Genomic DNA, 16,798 nt, shown 5'->3' on the forward strand with positions numbered 1-16,798 from the left:
AAATGTCTGAAATATAAAAGATATAAAGAATTAATTAAAACTCAGAGACATTTTTCAGTAGATAACTGGTTAAAAGTCAGACAATTTTCATAGGAAGAAATTCAAAATTTTAATTGACATAATTTTTAAAATACTCTAAATAATTAGTAATCAGACAAATAAAAACTAAAGCACTACTTTATACTCAAGTATATTGGCAAAGGTGACAAAAAATGAAAATGACATATGTTAATATGTTAGAGGAAATGTGAATAAATACTACTTTTATTTTTATTTTTAAATTTATTTTTAATATTTTGAACCCCAAACTCCCTTTTTCCCTCAACCCTCTCTGTATTCATTGAGAAAACAAGAAAGATGACATCAGTTATATATGTGAAGTCATGGAACACATTTTACAAATGAAACAAGTGAGTCAGACAGAAAGTAATTGATTTGCCTTCTTTTGAAAAGCTATAAAATGAGGCTGGGTTTGAATACAAGTCTTTTTAACTTCATATCTTGCACTCTGTGCTCTAAGATTCCTGTTGCCTCATATTGAAATACTGAAAGTATGCTTAATGTATCTATAGGAAGTGCAATACAGAAAGTGTATGTATACAGAAAGAAATTTGAACGAGAGAATTTCAGAGCTGGGAATGCTCAGTGGTAGTCGATTTCCTTTTAGTCTTCCCTACATCTGTATAATTTTCATAACGTTTATGTCTAGAGGAAACTTAGAGAATGTGACTGAATAAATATTGGAAAGTGAGAATGAAATGAAAATGAATAAAAATTATTTATTACAGTTCTACTATTAAATATTCTATTAAGCAGTGGGAAAAAAAAAAAAAAAAAAAAAAAAAAACAAAAAAAAAAAACTCTTTTCCAGGAATTCACTGTTTAAATAGGAGGAAAATACATATAAGGCAGTTTATCTACTGGATCGATAAAAGAGCCTAGATTTCCAAGGATGTATCAGAGAAAAATACAAGGGCTCTTAGGATACATTAGCAGGTCACATGGTATTTTTCAGATGTGTGAGGTCTCTAATAGTCAAGCAGATAGCAAGGTATGTAAAACTAAGATTTTCTTACCATCTTCCCCTGGCTAGAGTGCTTGAACATTTGTGGATGAATGAAGAAAGAAAGGAAAGAGTCAGGGGAAGGTCATACCTTTTTTACAAGTGCTTCTCCTACCCCATGATAGAAGAAAAATAGAGCTATTTTGATTAGATAGATTGGGGTTATTATTTGAATATACAAACAATGAGGAATATGGGAGAAAGGAGCAGTCAGTGCAAAAAGTGTATAATCAAATATGCAATGATGCTGTTATCCCATAGTACTGGTACTTGTATTAAATGGCAATTACATTTACTCTTGCTGAAAAGAACAGGAAAGAGAAATTAGTAGAATAGCAGTTTGCTGACTAGCATGGTTTACTGATTACTTCATTTCTAATTAATTCAGTAATTCATTAACAAGCCTTATTTCTTCATGCAATACATTTCAATTACAGGAAGCAATGAATGAAGGGCACTTATCACCGGTTTAAAAGCCAGCCTTGCCAACATCTGCAAAAGTATCCCCTCCCCCAGTCCATCCTTTAATTTGATTGGTAGATACCTGATTATTCCTGGAAGTGTTTATGGCCTTAGTTTTGGCACCCTGTGGAGATCTTTCTGGAGTCTTATTTTTCAAAGGAAAGAAAGTGTTGTTTTTTTTTTTTTTTTTTTTTTTTTTGTAAACATGGAGTGGACTGGGCCTCTGGTGTCTGAAAATGAAAAATCTTATTCAAACTTCTCCAAGCTGCTGCCACTTCAGAGGGAGGACTTGAGTGGAAAATCATGGAGGGTCACAAGAGAACTGAAGACTAGGTTTTATCTCTCAGCTGAATCAATAAAAAAATGTTTTGTTATTTGCAGGACAGTGGTCAGGGTTCATCTCAGTATCATACAATCTAAATCTTCTCTTCAGTGATTTGTGATTTCATTTTTGTGACTATTCCATTTACCAACAGAGATCCTGTTTTCTTTATACTTTAATAAATGGCTTTAAAGATATATGCTGTAGCTAAAAGCTGTGTTTGTTGGACATATTTGTTGGAAAAAAATATATATATATATTATATATAAATATCTCTCTCTATATATTATATCATAAAATCAGAGATTTAGAGATGGAAAGGACCTTTGATATATACGTATATATATGAAATATATATATATATTTATATACATGTAGATATGTATATACCACTATCTACATATTTAATATACATTGTATAATAAACAATGTGATCATTAGTCCAGCTTTCCTCTATACAAGCTATGTGTCCATAGATAAATCACTTAGAAACAACTACTCAGGACCCAAGATAATTCTGTAAAACTTTGACTGTATAAAAGAGGAAAACAAGTACAATTCAAGGACTTTTCTCCTTGGGTGTTTTCTTTACAGATGAAATCACAGGTCTAAATGTTCTTCCTCCATACAAAAGTAGCTTTTATAGATAAACACATACACACATGTATATATGTGGCCCTACAGTATAGATTATATGCCTTGATTCATATTTTTCAAGGATCAATAATTTCATTGATTCATGTACTCCATACATGGATTCTAATTGCAGCTCTTCTTTGACATAATACATACAAACCTAGATAGCAATCAACTTTTCAGAACTTAACTAGAATAGTCATCACATTGCCAACATTCATTCTGTCATTATTTAAAGCTTTTCCAGAATTATATATCTGTTCTGTTTCCCAGCAATCCAAATCTCTTTGATCCTATTTTGATAAGCACCTTTAGCAAGAACAGTCATTGGAAAATTAATGAGTAGAGTTATTTTAATTCTTTATTACCCTATAAAGAAACAGGTGGAATTTTGTTATCTAAATTTTTAGTTTTTTTTTTTTTCTTTTTAAATCAATGAAAGGGTAGATCTGGTACATAAATTGATGACAGATCATTCTAGTTTGATGCTATCAATATAGAATCACCAGGGGGCTTTGAGTTAATTGAGTCTTCTCATTTGATAGAGGAGGAACCAAAACAAACACAAAATATTATGATTTTCATATGGTCACACAGCTATGCAGTTTTTCAACCAGGATTCAAAATAAGATTTTCTGATGAAACATTCAGTGCTGTTTTCATTCATTCAATATCTATTGTAACATAGAAATGAATATGAAATGTAATTGTAAAATGATTTAATTAAATGCCTATTTTACAAGTAGATTTTGATACCTAAGTTTCCAAATAAAAAAGAAGTGAAGTATGTTTTTATAAGCATTTTTTGATACTGACTGCATTCATGCATTTTCCCTTTCAAAGAAACTTAACTTCTCACTGGTCCCCATTCATACTCAACTCTCTCTTTTCATTAGTCCTTGCCAGCTTCAGTTCTCAAGCTGTTATCTTGCACAAGGCCATGTGCAAGAAAATAACTTTGGCAAAACAATACTATGTTTTTCTTATTTTTTTAAATTTTGAGCAAATTCCATGCAGTTTTGAATTTGAAACTGAGAATCCTTTCTGCAAAATTTCTAAAAAGTTGAGGGCAGTCATTATTTTAAGTGTTTTGATATAATGTCCATTTCTCTTTCTACTACAATGCCATTTGAATCCTGCTAACCAGTTATTCAATAGAATATCATGTTTCCAACCTACCTATAAGACAAAATATAGGCTCTTAGCTTGGCATTTATTGTTCTTCACAATATGCTTACCAGAAGTAATCTAGCGCAATGTGTACATTAAATGTAAGTAACTTACCCAAGGTCACACAGGCAGCAAGTGAAAGAGGCAAGATTTGGTCCCAGGTCCCATGTCTTCAAGTCTAACTCATTTCCACTGTAGTTCTGGAGATAATTATATAGATAAAAAAAGGTTGACTTTTAGTGAAAAGAGTAAAGATATGCAGCAGGAAAAGTATCAGATATCACCATAAGGGAAAATAAGCAGAAAATTTGAAGTTTAGGTCATATATGATCACTTGAACAAACTCTCTCTCTCTCTCTCTCTCTCTCTCTCTCTCTCTCTCTCTCTCTCTCTCTCTCTCTTCTCTCTCTCTCTCTCTCTCTCTCTCTCTCTTTGAATATATATATATATATATATATATATATATATATATATATATATATATATATATGTCTTTGTTGACCTTAGAAAGCACACTATAATTACCATCAAAGTAATAAAAAGGTCAGAATATGTTTTTAAAAATTAAGTGAAGCCTAAATCAATTTGTAGCATTTCTGTGGGTCTCTGCTTTAATTTATATCCATTGTTCAGGATGATTTAGAACAGTTGATTTTGGTGTTCTACAAATATATCATATCTCCATAATTCATTAAAAAATAGAGCTCAAATTCCACAGCCTGGCATTCAATGCCCTTAATCAGTATTTAGCACAGTGTCAGATATATAGTGCTTAATAAATTCTAATTTACTGACTCCATATTCTGATCCTCATGTCTTATTCAACTGACACTAAGCAAATTCTGTATGATAGTCAAATGTGTTACTTTCATTTCTCTGAACATTCCTTATACTTTCCTGTCTTCACACCTAACTTTTCATGCTCCCTCCTCTTTCCTCTCAAGAGAAGGAATGCACCAAGATGATAGATAATTATACATGCTATCAAGCTAGGTTGCTATGTCACTTTGCTCCACTGATCTTTTTTTCTTTGTTACACAGGATGGCTTCGCTCTCTTCCAGAATTGTTTCATGACACTTTTCATACCTAGAATTCACTCATCCTTTTCCACCTCCATTCTCTTGCTGCCTTTCCAAATTCTACCCATCAAAATATTTTTTCTTTCACTAAACCACTGCTATATAATCATCCCAGGTGTAAGTTTTTTTCTCTTCACATCAAATTATTTTAGCAATCAGTACCATTATATGACCTGTCACATAAGATCCTGCTGTATGTCTGTCTCCATGTCTCCCCTACATGCATAATAGTAAGTTTTTTGTGCTGTTTTTTTTATCAGATAAAATTAATGGTTTACATCATACCCAGCATGTGATAGGTAAATAGGTGATTCACATTAAGTATTTGTTGAAAGAATAATATTATAAATTTTGCCAAATCTTCTTGGAGATAGGATATAAATTATAAAAGACAAATGCTACAAGAGATAAGTGCTCCCCAAAATTTGATGAATGGGATATAATCAAAGGGATACTTCTTAGGAAATGTGAATTCAGGGAAATTATGGAGAAAGCTTTAAAATACCACAAAGAGTACACAGTTTTGAAAAACCTTGTTATTAATAAAACAAAGCAATTTCTAACATAGCATGCAAAATTCTTTAAAAATTATTTGTGATGCTTATGTTTTTGTACTCTCAGTGCCTAGCACAGAATAGAAAGCTTAGTAAGTATGTAATAAATGATTGGTTGAAGATGGAAGATTTTATTCTGCCTAGCTCTGAAATTTATACACCTTATTTTCCTTGTGATCTTATCTCCCCTCATTTTTTTTCTTCTTTTGCCCTTCATTTGGGACTATTTATCTTTAACTTATAAAAGAGCCTTCCTGATCCCCACTAGGCTATGGCCTTGTCTGCCCTCAGTTTGTTGCTTCTCACCATGAGTCAGAGGAAAATCAGAAATTTAGCAGATAAAAGCTAGTTGGGAACAGAGAAAAAAGAAAAGTATGCTATCAAAGACAACAATTCTAGTCTTTCCTCTTCATGATGTCTCTTTCCAATTGTGATATTTATTCAACACATTGCACTACAAAAAAAAAAAAAAAAAGTATATCATTGGGGGTTTAATTCATAGTAGAATTTTTCCAATGAACATAACCTAATCACATGGTAAGAAACAAAACTAATTCTAAATGAGGTCACTGAAAAAGAAAAAACACATTCACAATATACACAGACACACAAATCACATGCTTATATACACGCTGTGGTGTGACCACCTTTATGTGAATGAATCTGAGCCCCAGTAGCTATTGATTCTAATGATAAGATATTTCAAAAAAGAGGTCCTGGAGGCAACTCAAATTCCTATTTTTGTAAAAGGGTCCAAGATTCTTTTTAGTTTTTCAGATTCATAATCTCCCCATTCCCCTCAACTCCTCACTTTCCCTCATACCAAATCTTCATCATCTGCCAAACATTGCTTTTTTTATTTCCACAATATTTCTTGCATTCTGACTCTTAGTCTCTTGTCATTCAGCTACCATGTTAGAGCAGTCCCTCATAGTCCCTAACCAGGAGTATTGCAGTGGTCTCTTAATAAATCCCCAGCCTCAATAATAATAATTGTTGATATTTATATAGTGGTTTAAGATTTGCAAAACACTTCATAAATATCACACTTAATTTTCAGAACAATGGTGTAAGATAGATGCTATTGCTATCCCCATTTTTCAGATTAGAGAACTGAGTTGTTCAGAACTTGCCCAAAGTCACACTGCTAATAAGTGCCTTAAGCCATCATTGGACTCAGGTTTTACTAAATCTAGGTCCAACACTGCACTATTGCTTTGCTCAAGTCTCTCTACAATCCAATCCAGTTCATTCTCCACAAATTTAATAAAGTAACCTGTTTTTCTTTTATTTAATAAACTCCAATAGTTCCCTATTGACTATAAGATAATATATAAACCTCTCTTCTTGGATTTTTAAGCCATTCAAAACTTAATTAATTAATTAATATTCTAGCTTTATTGACATTGCTCCCATTATCATAATCACATTTCTCAGTCCAAATAAATTGATTTCCTCTTCATTCCTCATATAGAGTATTCTTTAACTTTGAACCAATTGTCCCACATAATGTAGATTTCATATACTTCTGTCTAACTTTTAAAATATTTCATTTTGGTCAACATTCAACTCAAGCCCCACCTTCTACATTTCTTGATTTTTATTTTGAATTTATTCTGTTTGAATTACACATATGCAGATTGTCTCCCCAAAGGAATTTGAGCTACTTTAGATTGGGTTGCCTTTTCTTTTTGTATCTTCAGAACTTTTCCATATATATATGTGTGTGGTGTGTGTGTGTGTGTGTGTGTGTGTGTGTGTGTGTGTGTGAATTATACCATTTTAGTGATACTCACTGAATACTTTCTTAAGTAGACAGAGAAAAATGCTGGATTAAGAAAAGCCTCTCTAAATTCTAAATCCTTCACTAATCCCATATTTAAAATGTATTGTTAGAACTCCAAAAACTGATTGGGTGTGTGTGTATATGTTTGTGTGTATATGTGTGTGTGTGTGTGTGTGTGTATGTGTGTGTGTGTGTAACTGAATAATTTTTTCAGGGTATTCTACAGATGTTGAGTTCAATATATTAGCATAATAAATTCAAAATAATTTTCTGTAATTAATAGCATCTTTTTCTTCTCTTAATCTGATGACCATTCATGGACTCCTAGAGATTTGTAGCTTGAAAGTGACTCTGAGAGATCATAAAGTTCATAGGTTTCAAGAATGTGCCCCTCAACACTTTCAAGTGCAGGCTGAACAATATCAAAATATAATTGCCAATTTTTTTAAGAAAATAAAATATAGCAAAACATAAATAATATTAATTTTTAAACTTATGTATGGTTTAGTGGATCTCATTTATTTTTTTCCTCAATAATATTTTATTTTTCCAAATACATGCAGATAATTTTCACCATTCATCTTTGTAAAACTTTATATTCCAAATTTTTCTCCTTCCCTCTCTCACCTCTCCCCACCCCAAAACAGCAAGAAATCTGATATAGATTAAATATTTGTTATTCTTTTAAACATTTCCACTTTTGTCATATTGTGCAAGAAAAATCACACCAAAAGGAGGAGGAGGAGAAATATGAGAAAGGAAAAAAGGAAAAAAAAATAAGGTGAAAATATTGTTCTTTGATCTACATTCAGTCTCCATAGGCCTCCCTATGGATAAGAATGGTGTATCTCATTTCTATTTGAAACTGCCATCAGTGATCTAGTCTACCTCATCCTGGTATGTATATGTATATGTATGTGTATGTGTTTGTGTATGTGTATGTGTATGTGTATATATATGTGTGTGTGTGTGTGTGTGTGTGTGTATGTATTCAGTGTTACCCATATAGCTAATTATTGACAAATCTAGTGCTGGAACTAACATGTCCTAACTTTTAGATCACTTCTTTTGCTGTACCATATATTTTACATATATTGAAATTCTTTTCCTAGGGGAAAAATACATGTTAGTATGTGTGTGTTTGTGTATATTAATATCACCAAAATGCCGACTGAAGGTCAAACTTTCACACCATGAGATACAAATTACATTTATGATAAAAGTTGGTGATATGTTGAAATAATTCAAAAATAATGAAAGCATACCCCTGGAGAGCTATAACAGAATACACGACAACCTAAGGTTCAGCCTGAGAAAAGATCCAGGGTGCATTCTAGTAGGTTGTAGAAAAATACAGGAAACCCTTGACACCTTGAGCCAAAGTAATTTCCTCTTCTTTTTCCTTTCTATATTGTAATAGGAAATATTAAGTTTCATATAGCTAATATTAGCCCCAGCAATAGCAGAATATCTAATAAATACAATAAAGAATTCAAAAAATAAAGATGGTTTATATCATGGTAATTAAAAATCTATTTGGTCAGATAGTAAGGAACATTCATTGAATTCTAGTTTGAATTTTTCATAATCCCATATTTTCAAGGTAGTGGGATTCAAATACTCCTCCTATTCATTTTCAGGAAGAGAATACTTGGCAAAGAATAAAAAACAATCATGTTATTCTACATGAATATTTTTTCCTCTAGTCACAGAGAATACATTTTTTTTCTCCCTTGGTGGAAGCTTATAGAGAATTGAGTTGGTAGGGAGTAATAAAATTTAATTCATCAAACAAATTTAGGCTACTTTCCCTAGGTTTTTTATATATTAGTTTCTTCTGGTTCTGCTGTGTTTAGGAGGCAAATATTTTTAAAGCTCTTTTAGTACGTGAAGATCTATATCAAGTCTTTATTCTACATACATACTCCAAGGAGCTCAGCTTTTTTTCTATATACTCTTATGTGGAAGTCTAACTAAAGATCAATCAACCAAGACCCAGATATTTTTTTAAATATCTAGTTCTAAATCAACATACTATTTATTGGATATTTCAAATCAAAATTGGTGTATCCCAAAGACTCCTCAAAATCAATACATTCAAATTATAATTTGTCTTCTTTCCCCAAAAATCCACCATATTTTATTTAATTGTTCTTAATACACATTATGAATCATATTGGGAGACAAAGATCAGAACAAAAGGGAAAAACAGCAGGAGAGGGGGAAAAAAAAAAAAAAAACCCAGAAAAAAGAAATGACATAGTATGTGTTGATTTACATTCACTCTCCTTAATTCTTTTTCTGGACATATATGACATTTTCCAAAATCTATTGGAATTGTTTTGGATCACTGAATCAGTTAGAAGAACCAAGTTTTTCATAGTTCATCATCAAGCATTCTTGCTGTGTTTATTTTACTTACGCCACTCTCTTCTTCTTCTATCACCCCTCCCCCATTAATCTTACCTTTTTTGCATAGTGTTTGTGTCCTCTCTTTTATCCTTTCAACTTCCTTAATCCTATTTCTTTGTGGGGTTAGACATATTTCTATAACAACTGTATAATTAAATTGTTCTCTCTTTAAGTCAATACTGATAAGATAAAGTTAAAGACAGTGTTCATCCCCCTCCCTTCTTTTCCTCAATTGGATTAGATCATTTTTGCCTCTTCAAGTGATTTAATTTGACCCATTATATCTACCCTTTTCTGTTCTCTCAGTACAGTACTTTTTCTACCACTTAATGTGTTTTGATTGATATCACCACATGACAGTCACATCACATGCTCTATCCATGTAATGCCTTCTTTGTTTGCCCCAGTAACAGATACAGTTCTCAAGAGTTACAGATATATATATATATATATATATATATATATATATATATATATATATATATATATATAATTGAAAATTTAAATTGTTTACATCCCTAGATGGGAAAAAAAAAAAAATATATATATATATATATAAAATTGAAAATTTAAATTGTTTACATATATATATATATATATATATATATATATATATATATATATATATATGACTAATCAGAAAATTTAATCCTCAAATACAGGACTCAAGAGAAGCATAGAAAGGTAAACATGGGGAAATATATATAGTTGGGTTTTTTTTTCCCATCTAGGGATGCAAACAATTTAAATTTTCAAATATATATATATATTTCCCCATGTTTACCTTTCTATTCTTCTCTTGAGTCCTGTATTTGAGGATTAAATTTTCTGATTAGTTCTGTTTTTTTTTTCAATAAGAATGACTAAAAGTCTCTTACTTCATGAGAGATCTATCACCCTCCCCAAAAGATGATGTTTAGTTGCACTGGGTAGTTAAGTTTTGGTTGTAACCCCAGGTCCTTTACCTTCCCAGAATAAAGTATTCCAGGCTCTCCAATTCTTTATTGTAGAAGCTATCAGATCCTGGGTAATCCTGACTGTTGCTTCTTAATAATTGAATTGTTTTTCTCTGGCAGATTTCAATAATTTTTCCTTGAAATTGTAGTGTTGGAGTCACTTGGGGTTTTCCTTGTGGGATCTCTTTAATTTCCCCCTCTGTTTCTAAAATATTGGGGCAATTTTTCATGATGATCTCTTGAAGAATGTTATCCAGATTCTTTTTTTGGTCATGGCCTTCAAGTAGACTAATAATTATTAAATTGTCTCTTCCGGATCTGTTTTCTAGGTTGGATGTTTTTCTAATGAGGTATTACACATTTTCTTGATTATTTTTTTATTTGATAGTTTGATTATTGATGTTTCATAGAGCCATTAGCTTTCATTTGCCCAATTATCATTTTAATGTGTGATTTTCTTCAATTAGTTTTTGTATCTCTTTTTCCATTTGCTTAATTCTACTTTTGAAGGTGTCATTTTCTTCAATGGATTTTTTTTTTTTTTTTTTTTTTTTTTTTTGCATTTGACCAATTGTATTTTTTAAGATATTGTCTTTCTTTTCCAAACTGTTGACTCTCTTGCATACCTTTCATTTGTTTTCTCATTTTTTTTCTCTCTCTTATTAACATTTTAAGTCTTTCATGAGCCCTTCCAAGTTTCTTTGGGCTTGAGCCCAATTTCTATCATTCTTTGACATTTCTACTGTAGATATTTTGTCCTCAGTGAGTTGGAGCTTTGGTGTTTGCTCTCACCAAAGTAGCTTTGTATGGTCAAGATTCTTTTCTTTTTGTTAACTTGTTTTCTTTTCTTTTCTTTTGGTATTTCCACCTTTGTGACTTTTATGGGTAATCTCTGCTACTGGGATAAATGGGACACAATCCCAAGCTTCTTGTGCAGGTCTTACTTTTACAGCCTTGTAACTTTTGCAACTTTGGCTTTGAGCACAGAGGCCCTTTGTAGTTGCAGGGGCTAGATTTATCTCCTCTTTTCAAAAAACTACCTGGTTTCATAGAATTTGCCTTCTGAGATAGGAGTAGAGTCTGCCCCACTGGTCTCCTCATCTACTGAGACAGGAGGGAGCGTCTCAATTGGTGATCTGCTGTGATTAAGACCTTGTCACTGGTTTTCCCACACTCCATTTAAACTGGGCTGAACTCCCTTTATACCCCTGTGAGACTGACCTTTCTTAAAGTTTTTCCAATCTATCTTGACCTGAAGAGTGATTTCATTCTGTCAGACTCTGTTCAGACTCTTGTTTCTTGTGTTTTTTTTTTTTTTTTTTTTTTTTTTTTTTAGGGAAACTAGAAGAACTTGAGCAGTTTCCTGTCTTTACTCAGTCATCTTTGTTCCACTCCATCATTTTTTTGATCTTCTTTATTTCTACAAAATTAAATATATCCTTACCAGCTTCCATGTTCTCAATCTCAACATTTTGTTCAACTCCTCCTTTTACTTTGTGTTGTCAAATGCTGTCATTTTTATCTCTAAAATATTTCTTGTATTCCCCTCCTCACGTCCATTTTCTCTATTCACACACTTCCTTTCATAGACCTTTAGCATCTCTGGTCTGAACTATTATCAAAGACTTCCATTTTACTCTCTACCTCAAATCTTTTTTCACTACAATTCAACTTTCATAGATGCCAAAGCGATTTCCCTTAAACCAAGATCTAATGACAACATTCCTCTATATCAGTGGCCCGCTATCATCTTAAGGCAAATATATATTGTGTTACTATTTATATAGCTCTGAAGACTTTACTTGTCTTTTCCAGTTTCATTATTTATCACTCCCTTCTTCTCATTATCCCAGTTACCAAACTGACCTACTTGCTTTTGCACATACTGTTCCACCTCCTGTTCTCAGGCTTATATATGAGTACTTTCCACAGCTGTAAAACATATTCTCTTAAACTTATCATTGTGATATCTCTCATTTCCTTTATGACAAGTATTCAAGAACTATATTCTAAATGACACCTTTGAAGATTTCCATCTCCCCATCTAGTAGTTCTTTCATGCTCTAAAAAAACAAAACAAAACAAACCTCTCATATATTTTTGTACTTATTCTGTATACACCATAAAATATATATTTGTGTACTATAAATATTGCACTATACTTACATTTTATCTCCACAGATATTGTGTAAACCCTTTGAGAATTTAAAATATTTTTTGTTGTACTATCTAGTACAGTGCCATTAAATAATTCAGTGACTATTTATTGAAAGATAAAAACAAAAAGCAATATCTATACTCAATATATTCTATTTTATGGAAATTAAATTTTCAAAAAAAAAACCTAATTAAAAATATTGAAAAATATAAATTAGAAAAAATTTTACCTTAACATGTGTTCTCTCCACCAGCAAGGTGATGAATTTTGACAAATCAAATCAGGCAGCAGATGTAAAAGACATTGAAAAAATGGAGAAACAAGAACTTTCTGATAGCATTTATCTACAGATAATTCGCAAATCTGTCACCAAAACTGGAGTCCTTCATTTATTGTTGTCAACATAATTGCATGCCATTATATGTGTCTCAAAATCAGTATTTTGGAAAATGGAACTCATCATCTTAAGATAAAATCTATCACCACTTTGTCCCACACTAGTAGTACCAGTTTAGCCCATATAACTATCATGCAGATAAGAAATTCCTCTAGAGAAGGTAACAGTCATCTCCTTCAACTGACAACTACACTCCCCAGATAAGCCAGCTGAGTTTAAGTGGCAAAGTGCCTCCCTTATTTAAATCTAGTTCATTTGCTTGTCCTGGTATCACCTCCCTGATGTCATGATACTTTTCAAGAACAAAGAGCAACCAAAAACAAACTGATATTATTTTTAATCCTAAAAATACCTATAGTCCAGCAAAAGCATCCTGTCTCATAGGTCAGAGGATATGGCTTCATATTTCATCATCACTGATTCTTACTTACAGGTATGATTTTAAGCAAGTGACAGAATTTTCTTTCTTTTTTTTTTTTTCTTTCACCCTATTTTTAAAGTGACTGAATTTTCAAATAACTGCAGTTTCTATATCTGTAGAATGAAGAGTTTGTTTTAGATGGCCTTGAAGATGCTATTGAGCTCAAGATTTCTGATCTTATGAACTTTTTAAGTAGCTATATATCTATATCTACATCTATATCTATGTCTACGTCTATATATTGATAGCTATAGCTATCTATCTATCCATCTATGTATCTATCTATCTACCTAGAATACACTGGAATTCTTGTTATATACTCTATTAGCCTTACCCATCCAGCATTTTCTAATTCCTTAAGATGGTTTGTTCTATAGTTATTTCAGTTATCTCCTTGAGCCCATTTAGAATTTTCTTGGCAAAGAACTGGAGTAGTTTGCTATTTCCTTCTACAGCCTGTAGTGACCGTGTTAGCACCCTGGGTACCTTAAAATCAGCCGGAGTCAGGATAAGCAAAAGTCTTTATTCTAGAGGTAAAATCTCTTTAGAGGTAGAAGTGAAGAGAGTGGATGTGTAGGATTTCTGAGACCTCCCTGCCTCATCTCTCTCACGGCTAGTCTCACCTCCTAGTCCCTCCCCCAATTCTCTGTATACACAAAATGATTGGGCCAGCACAGGATAGTGGGAAAGGCCATGTTCCAAGCATATTCTTATATAGTATTGTCCAATGGGTATTTAGTCTCAAGAGCTGGATTGTCCAACCCCAGTAAATTGGCTCAAGAGTTTCAGCCCGTCATATCTCCAGCTTTCTTTTGTTTTAGAACACAGATGGTCACCCTCCTCCCACCCCCTCTCCCCCCTTGCCCTGAATTCTCAGGAAGGGAGTTGAAAAGGACCAAAGGGAAGTGGGCTTCTGGACTGAAGGGTCTTATTAGAAATAGGTATGCACAAACCCATCAGCATGGGAGGTATTACACAAGCACATAGCAATAACACACAGGCTATTAGTGATGATTCTCCCACAGCCAGCGCAGGCTCAATGTGGTGTAGCAAACATGAATTGTACATGCAAGTAGTGATATAACAAACAATATAAATCAACATGGTCTTGTAAAAGATTTCCAGAAGTCCTAGAAGGAGGGTATGAAAACAACAGTCACACATATGTTTTCTTCAGCAGCCAAGAGATAGTCCAAAACCAATTCATTGTTCATTGTTTCATGTGTCAGGTAATCCAATGATCGCTGCAAATTTTTGAAGTCCTGCAACAGTCTTTTTATGTGTTAGGGAATCCAATGATTCCTGCAGATTTTGAAATCCTGCAATAGTTTTATCATTTCTCAGAAAAATCCAATGATTCCTGAGGGTTTTGAAGTCCAACAATTCTTGATGTCCATGAGTCAAATGTCATACCTGTCATACTCTTTCAGTGGTGGGCACGGTCAGCAATGGAACCACTTGATGTTTCTTGGGTCTTCTCCTTTGTTTCAAGGGTCTACTCCATCTGTCTTTGATGGACAAGGTGAATATGATTCATTGGCACCCATCTGATTCCTTCTCCATCTGTGGACATACAAGCAAACTCTCTTCCCCAGGCAGTTAACCTATTGGTCCCTTCTATTTACCACTTTCTGGGTCTCTCCACATCACCTGGTGATTATCTAAAGATAGTGGAGCTGCTCGCACTGGACACTGCCCTTCTGGTGGGTTATAAATCCTGTCTGCCAGAGCCAGTGCATCTTTGTCAAAAATCAAGAAGCTAATAGTATAAAGAGCTAGATTTAGAAGTTCTCTAGGGTTACCTGTGTCTCCCCGTTTTGTTTTGTTTTTTTTTGTTGTTGTTGTTTTGTTTTTGTTTTTGTTTTTGGAGGAGCATCTTAATGTCTCTGTTTCTCCTCTTTACTATTGCATGTCCTTGAGGATTAAAAGGTATGCCTGTGGTATGTAAAATCTTATACTGTGCACAAAAGCATACAAAATGTTTAGAAGTATATGCAGGTCCATTGTCTATTTTTATTTCTTGTGGCACACCCATAATTGCAATTATTTGTATAAGGAATCCAGTGACCACTCCGGCTGTCTCTTTTGCTGCTGGTATTGCAAAAATGAATCCTGAAAAGGTGTCTCCCACAACATGGATAAAAGACAGACGACCAAAAGATTTATAATGGGTCACATCCATTTGCCAAATGTCATTAGTTCTCAAACCAAGAGGGCTTTTCCCGGGAGGGAGTGTAGGAGCATGGTAAAAGCCTGTACAGCTTGCATTCCTTTCCTAGCTTTTGCTTCCTTACAACGCAGAATGAATAATTGTAATCCTCTAATATAGTTTTTAATATTCAATATTCAGTTCAATTCCTAATTTTTTCACAAAGCTTCCATGACTCAATTGTCTTTCTTATTTGCATTTCTACAACTCAGAATCTGAATCACACAATTGTCATTAGCTCATATCTCACATTGTTTTCTTGATTTTTTTTAGATAATCAGGATAAAATGCATTGTATCCCCCCAAAAAAAATAAGTATTAGTCCTTCATTCATATATCTTTACAATTTGAAAATAATTCAAGTGCAGTGACTGTGATTTGCCCTGAAATCCCTTATATTACCTAGCAAAGAGTTTGGTATACAGTGGATATTTCAAACAATATTTTTATTTCATAAAAAATGTTTAATCCAAAGTAAGTAGAACACTATTCTAGTGATATAGTAATATCAATGTTATATTGATGATCAACTATGAAAGCCTTAGGCATTATGATAAAAACTATGATCCACAACAATTCCAGAGAATTTATGATGGGGAAAAAAAAAAAAAAAAAAAAAAAAAAAAAAAAAAAAAAAAAAAAAAAAAAAAAAACTGCTAACCAGGGGTGTTGTCAAGATGGCAGAATAAATGCAGGAACTCACCCAACCTCTCCCTGAAGCTACTCCAAATACCTTTAAATAATGACTCTAAAATTTTGGAGCTTTAGACTTCTCCAAAACAAAGTAAAAGATTTTCCATCAGAAAGAAGCTTAGGTCAGCAGAAAAGGTCAGTGACATCAGGGTGGGAGTCCGAAGTATAGTCCAGGTGAAAGCCACACTAGCACAGCCCCAGTCCAGCTTGACCCTGTCCTGGTTCCAGAACCATGCCTGTAAAAGAGGAATGAGTCTAGGGACCTCTGAAGCAGTGTCAGTACTGGCAGTTTCTGGATCTCTCATCCCAGAGACAATAAAGAGGACTTGGAAAGTTGATGGAGCCAAGTTGAGAGCCCAGCTCACAATGTCAGTGCAGAGCACAGCCCTGGCCCTGGTCCCAATCCTGGCCCTAGCCTCAACCCCAATATCAGACAAGCAGCACTTCTGAATCAGCAAGTGGCTTCAAGACCTCTCAGC

This window comes from Sminthopsis crassicaudata, chromosome 2 (assembly GCF_048593235.1).
Source record: "Sminthopsis crassicaudata isolate SCR6 chromosome 2, ASM4859323v1, whole genome shotgun sequence".
Classification (NCBI taxonomy): domain Eukaryota; kingdom Metazoa; phylum Chordata; class Mammalia; order Dasyuromorphia; family Dasyuridae; genus Sminthopsis; species Sminthopsis crassicaudata.